This window comes from Camelus dromedarius, chromosome 21, assembly GCF_036321535.1.
Source record: "Camelus dromedarius isolate mCamDro1 chromosome 21, mCamDro1.pat, whole genome shotgun sequence".
NCBI classification, from domain to species: domain Eukaryota; kingdom Metazoa; phylum Chordata; class Mammalia; order Artiodactyla; family Camelidae; genus Camelus; species Camelus dromedarius.
Window position 1 is genome coordinate 13521395 of NC_087456.1, and position 10583 is coordinate 13531977.

General features: G+C 40.9%; 1 long non-coding RNA gene across 1 annotated transcript; it reads right to left on the bottom strand.

Annotated features, from left to right (window-relative positions):
* Positions 1 to 1316: 1316 nt before the first annotated feature.
* Positions 1317 to 9830, bottom strand: LOC135318751 (uncharacterized). The gene is made up of 3 exons (XR_010377072.1): positions 9783 to 9830; positions 2279 to 2506; positions 1317 to 1383 (listed from the first exon to the last, which is right to left on the bottom strand). It is a non-coding gene; the product is annotated as an uncharacterized LOC135318751 (long non-coding RNA).
* Positions 9831 to 10583: the final 753 nt, after the last annotated feature.

Consider the following 10583-nt stretch of genomic DNA (forward strand, 5'->3'; position numbering starts at 1 on the left):
ACCATTGTCGTGACTAGTGGCTGTCACCTTGAGCATCTGGGATTTCTTCCAGTTGCATTTAAGACTCCTCATGCAGACCTGATAGAGACCACGTGCAGTAATCTTTCTCCTGAAGCAACACTGAGATGTGCTTATAAAGAGTAATGGGTTTTTAATATACCCACACCTTCCCCTTATTTTTGAGGACAGCCTTGATTCCTTCCGTCTTTTCAGGTTACAACCAGGAGGAAGACAGCTTCACCCAGGCTCCTCAAAGCGTAGTCCCTTTTGCACTGGTCTAGGTCCAGTAGAAAAGCAATAAATGCCTGTTGAATGAAACCATTAGATTCCCAGGCAAACTGAGGTAGCACATTTCCAGGCAAACCAGGGAACTGTTTCTCTGTCCTGATGCCCCTCCAGGTAGATGGCTCACATGCTCATGGCCCTCTCACACTCCTCCTCCAGTGGAACCCCTCTCGCCTGCCCTCGTGACCGCCTCCACATGCAGCAGGAAGTGCAGTCCAGGCAGCGTCCGGGCCCAGCCTCGGTTCTGCTCAGAAACAGTCCCACCAGCACATCAGCCAACCCCTCACTGCATACGTACACCCCATCCCAACAACTGCTCACCGAAGGATAGGCCACTGGTCTTGCAAGAGTTTGGAAAAATAAATGGTAGCTTCTTTTTTTTTTTTTTTTTTTTTTTTGCTTTTAAATTAAATTCCCCATCTTCTTATTTTTCTATTTTTTTATGATTACAAGCCAGTTGCTTTATGTTATTACCTTGTGTTTTAAAGTTTTTTTTTTTTATTGAATGAGACTCTTTAAATTCTAGAGTGCTTTACAATTTTCTAAAGTTTCACACACATGATCATATAATCCCATAGCAACCCTTTTTCCCCTACTCCTATCTAGTCCCTCCCCGCTTCCCTCTCCACACTGGTAACTAGTTTGTTCTCTTTATCTGTGAGTCTGCTTCTTTTTTGTTTTATTCACTAGTTTGTTGTACTTTTTAGATTCCACATATAAGTGATATTATACAGTATTTGTCTTCCTCTGTCTGACTCATTAGCATCTTATCTCAAAAAGTTAGGGATTCTTGGCCAGAGAGTCACGTTGAAATATGCTTTGATGGACAGAGAGGCACTATAAGTAGTCAACCTTCCTTCCCTCTGAAACAGCATTCCTCACATCTGCCGAGTTCTGCAGAGTCACAGAGCACTTCAACGGCAGTTACTTCATCTTCACAACCACCATGTGCGTGAACCAAGAGGTGTATGTCAGTAACAGTGATATGATAATAGCAATAATAAACACTTCTATTGAGCACTTACTTGTCACTTGTCAGTAACTGCACCAAATGCTTTGTATGGATGAGCTCATCTCTCATAACAACTCTGATTACTCCTGTCAAAAGATGAGGAAACCAAAGCTCAGGGAAAGTAAGTAACGTATCTCCATTTTACAGGTCCAGAACCAAGCTCTCGTAGGCTCCTTCTAAGGCGCCATTCTGTTTCTCAGCATCTCCAAGTCACCCAGGGGGTCTGAGACCATTTTGGTGCCACGTTAGGGGCTCACTGTCCCAGCCTGGAAGAGGTCAGTCGCAGTGGTCAATCAGCTGTGCCTGCAACCCATGGTTTGTGCACAGACACAAAGATATCTCACAACTAAAGGCAAAGGGCATGATCCCAGTTGGAAACGATTAACAGGGATCCTTTGCCTCTGAGGCGAGAGCTCAGATCTACAACTAGTAGCGCCAGTAACACTGGCACACTGTCTCCATAATGCGAACCATGGCATTTGGCAATGGCTCTTAAGTTTGGCATGCTCCACACTCCTCCTGGACCCACAAGATAACATAACCAAATGTTTTCCAATGCTGTAAGAAATGAGTGTTTTGCAGGTAGGAAGAAACGCAAACATTATCCCTACTGGGAGCTTGCTCCATCTAATCCCAAGGGCAAAATGGCTCACTCCCTCCCGACCCTTCAAAAGGTTAAATGTGCGCAAGGGCCCAGATAAATGGTCACAATGCAAACAAAGCCATGTAAATAAATGCATCCCTGATCTACGCAGGCTGGTGATGCCAAATACACCATCTGCACCATTTCTCATGATGAGTTGAATTTTTTTTTCCCTGCATGTCCCAAGCAGTGAGAAGATGACCATGTTTATGCAGACCAAGGCACGCATCATCTGACACCTTTGGAAAATTTTTTTTTAAATTTCAGATCCACAAAGTTATCAGTAGCACTTGCTTTTCTAGGTGAGGTTGAAATTGAAAGAAAGAAAGAAATCTCACCGGAAAGTAATAGGGCACATGTCCAGGGCCTGAGAAGTTACTCGCAATTTACTGTGATTTTTCATGGGTTCCATCCACTCATTCACTTCACAAAAGTATATCAGCATCTAATTATGTTGGGAGCGGTGTTAGGTGCTGTGGATGCAGAGATAAGTAAAATACGGTGCTTGCCTTAGAGGGTCATTCCTTGTGCTGAGAATTTGCTGGGCATGGTTTACGGATAACTTCCTGAAAAATAAAAATTGAGTCTGTAAACAGAATCACAAGTGGAGCCTAAAAATACAAACGGCCAGGGATTTATTCTTTCAATTACTTCAATTATCAATTCAATTATGGAAGGCAGGACTCAGGCATCTGTATTATTTAAAAAACAAAACAAAACCGAAACTTCCAGATCAAAGGTCGGCAAACATTGTCTGCGAAGAACCAAACAGTAAATATTTTCATCCCGGAGGGTGAGGGGGGGGTCACACGGTTTTTATTGCAACTATTCACCCCTGCCATGGCAGCATGAAAGCAGCCATAGATAATATGAGATATTCCTACAGAATTTTATTATTTATTTATTTATATTATATTATACTATTTTATCTATCTATCTATCTATCTATCTATCTATCTATCTATCTATCTATCTATCTATCTTCCAATAGAACTTTACTATCACAAAAACGAACAGCATGCTGGATTTAGCCTGTGGGCTGCAGTTTTCTACCTCCTGTTCTAGATGACTCTCGTGAGCAGTAGCCCTAAGATATGCTTGTCTAGACAACACTGTGATGTTGGAGGAGGTATGACAGGGACTGCCATAGATATGAAGTGGAGTCATGCTGCTGTTCCCATCTTTATCGTAGCACAGAAAACCATATTTTTAGCATTCCTTCAATGCACTCTGTGTAGGCTTACACTGAATCTGAGCAAACACTTTTCAGAGGTCTATATTTAAGTGCCATTCTTGTTGGAGATAGGGAGTTTTACTAGAGAGACAACCTAAACTAAGAAATCAGTCTACTTGCACACTAAGCTTTTCCAAGATCAGAAGAAACAAAAAAGATACTTTTGTGATTGTCAGATGTATCACTGCATCTTATGGTCTAGAAGAGAAAAAAGAAATATCTACCTCTTGGAAGAATGTTCTAAAATTTATAGAACTCTAAGCTCTTAATTTATATATTATATTTGATAGACCTCAAGGAAACAAACCCACTTTTTTAAAAATTAAAATATAGTTGATTTACAATGTTGTGTTCATTTCTGTTGTACAGCAGAGTGATTCAGTTTTTTATATATATATAAAATATATACATTATACACACACATATATATATTCTTTATTCCAACTTTTGAATATAAGCTCTTTGATGTTCTTTTAGTTCTAAGATTTTGAAATACCACTTAGTGCTTATCAAAGGGCATATTCACTTCAACAAATATTTATGAAATAACATGGGAGCCAGTATTCCAACTCTTGTATAATACACCATTTTATGGGAGAAACAACAAAAAAATACCTATAGCATGAGTGATAATTGCTAGAGGAGGGGGATCATAGCTATGGGAGTGATTAATTCTTCTTGAGTGGGGATAGGATGGAGGAGGTGGAAGGAGGAGAGAGCACCAGGGCAGTCCAGGAAAAGCCATAAATAGCAAGAAGCTTTTGAGCTGGGCTCTGAAGGATAAGTAGGAGCTCTTCACACAGGCAAAGGGCAAAGGAAGAGGGAGCAAGGACACAGAGAATGGAAAAGCACTTGTGTTTAAGGAGTGATATCAAGGCTGCTCTGACTTGAGTCTGAGGTGTCTGGAGATGGTAGTCTGGGGTCAGAGAGCGAAGGTAGAGCTGGAAATGATAAAGCTTTGGGATTTCTTTTAGTAGGCCAGGGGAAACTGTGCACATTTTAAAGCAAGAAATTAACCTAATCTTATTTGAATTTTTGAAAGATTATACTGGGTTAAGGGCAGAGGGGGTCTTGAGCCTGTCAAAATGTTCATAATTTGCCCCCAAAATAAGGGTAGTGGCATCTCCCCCCAGGAAGCTAAACAAATTCCCCAAATGCCAGGATCCTGGGGCAATGTATCCTCAGAGCAGGCCCTCATCACCCTGCTCCCTCTAGGAGAGGGCAGGGTACCTGCTAGGGCCCCGGGATCAGCTCTGTCACCTGCCTCCCTGGCAGCCAAAAGTTACAGAGCAATGAAAATCAACCAACCAACAAAAAGGCTGTTTCAACACAAGATGCTTTCCTGTTAGAAACACTGTGGTCCTCACGCTGTCTCCATTCAAACCCACTCCCAACCACCTCCACAAATGTAGTAGGTTGGTGGATAAAAATGCATTTGCCACCAAAACTTTTGTCAGGCAGAGGCCTCACTGTTTTTCAAGCTTTCTGTTTTTAACATCCTCATTAACGTAACATGCCCTCAGGTGTATGTATGATGCAAACACTCCACTGTCCAGTTGTGTCTTAAATAAATGCTTTTGTTCTCCTGACTATCTGTTCCGCCAGCGTTCAGCCCCCAGGCAGAAGCCGATGGCCCAAACATCTCCCCCTTAGCTCCTTCAGCAGGGCAGCTGCCCCCCCCCCACTTTCCGAGGGCCTCAGTCTCTCTCTTTGCCTCTCCCTCACTTCCCATCTCAGAGCAGTCATGGGACTTCAAGGAAACCCCAAGAGGTGGCCAAAGCAGGGACCCTGCTGCTGAGAAGGAGGGCCAGGTGAGCAAAGTTGTTCTGAGCAGAAACCAGCACAGCCCAGCTGGCAGGCAGGCAGGCAGGCAGGCACTTCATTCGGGCTTTTAAAGAGATTCTTCCATTGAGTGTTTATTGACTATTTGCTGCGCCTGCTACGCAATCCTAATAAGACCCAGGAGCGAGAGGAATTTGCTCTGCAGTGTCTCCTGCTTTAGCATGGAAACCCAGAGATTTTTCCAAAATCATGCAAAAGGAAGAATAAAATCCTCCCGGGCCACCTTTAGCACCATGGAGGAGAGCCTTCTCCCTCCTGATGGTCAGCCGGGTGGGACCTGGTCTCCGTGGAGGAAAAGCAGCTGGTCCTGAGCCAGAGAGCAAGCCGCCCGTGGGTCTTAGGAGAGACAAAACCCACGGAAGTGTGGGCCCACTTGACTTTATCTCTGGTTGTAAAGCAACCAGTTACTTTACCAGGATAAAACAGCAATTTTTTTTTTCCTATTCTGCTTTCACAATCATCTTTCTTTCCTGGTTTTTAAAATTGACTTCATTCCCATTTAGCTGTAAGTTGAACAGAGCCCTCAGACCACTGTCTCCCAGTTCATCTTCCATTGTGTCATTTTATTTTAGCTTTAGAATCAAAATCCTTGTTTGCAGGTAAATAGCTCAGTGTTATTTATGTTTATTTAAAAACAGCTAAAAAGAGACCACTAATCATTGACTGTTTGATATACACCATCTACAGCAAAAGACCCTGTTACCACTGATCATTTTTCATTATTAAAACACAGTTTTTAGCCCTTTTTCTCTCAAGGACTGAGTTTGGATAATTGAACTTTGAAGAAAGACGGAAAACTCTTTGGATATAAATTGAGGGGAAAAAACTGAAATGTTAAGTGCTAAGTCGGAGTCCACTGTTGCCCTTATCTTTAATAATAGAAATACAGTTTAGGGCACCACGCAAAAAAGCATCCTTATATTTTCAAATTGCAAGTGTCCAATTACATAAAGGGTCAAGACAAAATTGATTTGAAGGAGCTCAATTTTAAAATCATTTTAGAAATCGGGACAAAGGAGGCTGTATTATTAAACTAAAATGTTTCAAAACGAAAAGTATTATGCATGCTGCATGGCGGAAGATCAGATTTTTATTAATGCAAGTTTTAAATGCTGATTAATCCTCTCGAGAGTCAGTTTTCCAAAGCATTGGACTGTATTCAAGTCTTTTTCAAAACGGCACATCACTTCCATTATTCTGAATATTAACTGAACAACATTATAACTAAGGATACAAAGCAAGATTTAAAACATGATTACAGCTGTCAGTGCTTACATCTACATAAGTCATTGGAAATTCAAGCTTAGAAGGAAAAAAATGGTATAAATTGGTCTTAGAACAGTGAAGCTCTCTCTTAGCCTTTTTCAAAAATGAATTTGATGCTTTAGGACTTGAGAAAGCTTCAGCAGTGGCTTGGTCTTAATATATTTATATGGGCAATTCTCAATCAGAAATCAGAGTTATGTTTGGACTTCACATTTGGGACAATGTCAAGGACATTTTCTTTGGGGAAGAGGGAAAGGAAGAGCCAAAGAGTATTATTAGTTGATAGAATTTTCCCATTTCCTTATTTTATATTTGTATTTCTCAAAATACAAATCAAAATCAAAGAACTAACCAAATACAATCAAATACAATATTACTATGGTTTCAAAACAATTCATTAAGCTCAGATTCAAACAACTGCAAGTAACTAATGCCTTATTTTCACAATAATCAATTGTCTAAATTCGGCTTCTTTTATCGCCCAAATCCAGTTTCAGGGTAGATAAAATCCCCATTTCCCCACCAGAAGCAGTATTAAAATATTGGCCTCTATTACAACCTTGGGGGATTTTAGTTTTGTTTTGTTTCCTTAAATGGTTGCTGTGTATTTGAGTGATAGCTCTTTGTTCGAAAGGATGTAAAAGCCACTCTCACATCTAATTCTAGTGAGATAAATGGCATTATGAAGGGAATATTAAAAATTTACAGCCCTCTTTACTAAGTTTATTTGTCAGCCAAACATGCTGAATATTGCATAGCACACGCACACGAAAGCATGCCATCCTGACGATGAAAAAGATATGAGGAAATAATGATGCAGTGATAACAAGTCTGATGGAGTTTGCACATCTCTGTTGCTGTTTGGCACGTCCTTTAATTGTATTGCGCCAAACCGGCAGAATCACACAATATGTTAGCGTAAAGGGTCCACAGTTTAAGCGGAAAAGCTAGAAGTGTTAGCTATACACTGTCTAATTATACAACCTTACTGTCCCAGAATGTGATTTCAGAAACCATTTCTGACATATGGGAAAAGGGTAGAACAGCTGGTCATTAAGGTTTTCTCAAGACTATTTAGCAACACACTTGAATGTAATTAAAGTGAGACACTAAATACTGCGCTTGTGGTACAATGTATTTTTAATTTTTATGGCATGTGGTAAAAGTAAATAGATGCAAAGCATTCAAGTTTCTCCATTCGGCGTCCAACTTGTCAAAGATGCAGTGTCTGGCTGATTGCAAGCGCGGTCCTAGTGTAAGTCATAGACATCCATTTGGGTGTTCAAGGCTGTCTTAAAGGGACTGAATTGGGCAATACTCAGAGGGATGTCTAATTGGAACTCCCAGACAAAGCATGAGATGAATTCGTTCATTTATTTATTCGTTCATACATCAAACACGACCTAGAATAATTTTAGATGATAAAGACATTAGCCCTGCCCTCGAGTTGCTCACAGCTCATTGTGCTTAAAACACAGAGTGATGGAAGATGATTAGAGGGTATTGTGGGAGTGCCGAGTAGGGGTGCCTGCCCAAACTGGTGATGTCCAGCAAGGCCCCCTGAATAGGAATCATCTTAGGCAGGTAGAAAATGAGGGAGCAAGGGGGATAGGGTGGAGCAGGACAACCCAAGCAGAGGGAGCAGATTACACAAAGGCTTGGAGTTGAGCGTCCTGTAATAAGAGTATAATCTTTTTATTTACTGAACATTTACAACATCCTAGCACCAAGCTCAGCCCCTGACACATATTATCTCATTTAATCCTCACAGCAACCATATGTAGTAAGTACTATGGCTACGTTTTACAGATGAGGAAACTAACAAAATAGTCCATGGCAAAGAATTTCATGGGGGACTGAAGCAGGATTCAAATCCAGGTTTGTCTGAGTCCCAAATCAAACTTTTCTCCATTCTGCCTTCCCTCAACTGACATGAAAACATGTCTATTTAGTTTTTAAAGAACACCGTGTATAAACTCATTAGTCCTTATTAAAGCCCTATGATTAAGAGAAAGGAAAAGACAAGCTACACAGTGGGAGAAAATATTTGCAAATCACACGTCTAAGAAAGGGCTTCTACCCAGAATATATAAAGAACTCTCAAAACTCAACAGTAAGAAAAGAAATTGCCCAATTAAGTAACTGAGCAAAAGATTTGAATAGGTCCTTCTCCAAAGAAGAAATATAATGGAAAATAAGCACATGAAAAATGATTACCATCATTAGCCATTAGGGAAATGCAAATTAAGACACAGAAATACCACTATATTCCTATTAGAATGGCTAAAATAATTTAAAGAAAATCATGACAGTATCAGGTGCTGGGAAGGGTGTGAAGTAACTGGATCTCTCACACACTGTTGCTGGGAGGGCAAGACTGTACAGCCATCCAGGAAAATTCTGGCAGTTTCTTATAAATTTAAACATACACTTACCATACAATCCAGCAAACCCACTCCTAGGTATTTATCTTAGAGAAATGAAAACCTATGTGACTATTTAGAGCAGGATTATTCAGAATTTTCAGGAAACAATCCAAATGTCCTCCAACAAATGCACTGACAAGCTGTCCAACCTCCGCCTGATGGAGTACTGCTCAGCCATGCAAAGGCATGAACGAGTGACACACAACCAACATGCATGAATCTCAAAGGCATTACGTTGAAGAAAGAAACCAATCTCAAAAGGGTACACGCTGTATGACATTTGGAAAAAGGAAATCTTACAGGAATGGCTGCCATGGGTTAGGGGTGGGGGGATGGTTTGACTACAAGGGAATTTTTAGGGTAAGGGAGCTGTTCTGTATCCTGGTTATGGTTATGGGTACATGAATGTATACATTGTTAACACTCACAGAGCTACATACCAAAAATAAAGTTAATTTTACTGCATGTAAAAATTTTTAAGAACTCTATCAGGTAGACGTCTTAGTTTGGATTCCCCCAAAACAAACCCTGAGATAAGATATTGGGGACTAGGAATTTATTTGCAAAGTGAAGCCAGGAATCACAAGGGAAGAAACGGGAATGTGAGACAGAGAAGGGAGAAAAGTCAAAAAAAGGTCCATTAATGAGTGGGTTTCCGTGGTGGGCAACTTCAGCTCAGTCCCACTGAGAATATTCTGAGAAACTGTGTAGAATATGTCTCAGAATCCCCCCACTGCAGGTATCTTCCATTTGGTTGAGGTTGAGGTTGCCCTTAGGAGTCTAAATTCTTATGCTTCTAGATTTTGCAAGTGCCTTTGAACGCCCTTAGCAAAGAAGAGGAAAGACCCAGGTCCCCGAGATGGGAAGATGCCAACTGCCCATTGCAGTGGCAAATGAATTCGGGTGGGCTGAGGAATATGGGAAGGCAATCAACAGCGTCTGCAGATGACATATTAGTAATACATGCTCTGCATATCTGGTCTTGCAATAAAGTGGGGGCTATTTGCCAAGCAATTAAAATAAATATATGCAATGTTGATAATAAGAACTCCAGTCATTAGGGGAAATACTTACAACATGCCAGGTACCACATTAGACATGGCAGATGTCTTCATATTGTAGCATATAATTCTTCCAACAGCCCTGTGAGATAAATATCAATATCCCCATTTTATGAGCAAGGAAACTGAGGCTCGAAGCAGTTAAGTAGCCTTCCCAAGGATGCACACACACACACACCCCGTAGGCATACACATAAAGCTAGCGAGTCATAAGATAACTTAGAAGCCCATAGTTTTTCCATCAGGCTTGGTTCGTGCCTATTTTGATTTATGTCCATACATAGCGTTATAGAAGATATAGTAATTCGAAGAAAATAGTGCCAGCATGGGGAATTATGAATTGTGATATAAAAGCCAGATAGATCTCAGTCATTCCAGGGCTGAACACTGCTTGTGGGAATACTCAGGCCTTCTCTTTCTGGCTATCTATGGAAATCTCATTGTTCATTAGAATCTCCAACAGATAGTGGCTAAAGAAAAAGAAATGAAACTCAAACCAATCCACTTTACTCCTGACACAAATGTCCGGAAATGTTGACACTCTGGCTAATAAGAAATTGGAAGCTGGCTGTGAATACTAATCGTCCTTGCAACAGCGATCTTCTTGTTAGCATAAGTGACCAAGCTGATGCTCCAGCTGTGAGCACGGATCCTGTAGCTCAGCCTCCTTAACACCACTGTGGAACCAGACCTTTCATTTTCCTCACTGCTTCTTAATGGGTGGTTCTTCAACCCTGAAGATAACTTTGCTGCAAAAGGCCATGAACTTGGAGTTGTTTTCCACCACAGGAAGAATAGGATTAGAGACTCATCC